Raw genomic sequence first — 411 nt, 5'->3', positions numbered from 1 at the left:
TCACCTTGGAGGTATAGTTGTGGCTTAATTTCTTTTCCTTCTGGTGTGTTCTCAAATGCCATCTTGTCTGAGAGGACTTCCCTAGTCACACCTGGTTACTCTCTGACTTTATCCTGCTTCATTTCTTTTTTTTTTTTATCTTAATTAACAGAGTAGTCACTGTTCAAGCTTTATTTATTGTTTTAGTTGGTGTAACTTAGTTGGCTGCATTATTTATGTAATCTTCCCTTTTTACATTACAAGGCAATGTACACTATTCTGATACATACAGTACATAAGATTCTTTAGAACAGTTATGCACATGGCATGCAATACTGGATTTGTACATTGGATCCCAGGAATTGATCAACTGGAGGGAAAAAAGTTGGACTAGGCACCTTGGCTAAAGGAACCAGAGGTTATATTACACAG

This window comes from Bison bison, unplaced genomic scaffold (assembly GCF_000754665.1).
Source record: "Bison bison bison isolate TAMUID 2011002044 unplaced genomic scaffold, Bison_UMD1.0 scf7180017849462, whole genome shotgun sequence".
Lineage (NCBI taxonomy): Eukaryota > Metazoa > Chordata > Mammalia > Artiodactyla > Bovidae > Bison > Bison bison.
This window is presented reverse-complemented; position numbering follows the sequence as displayed.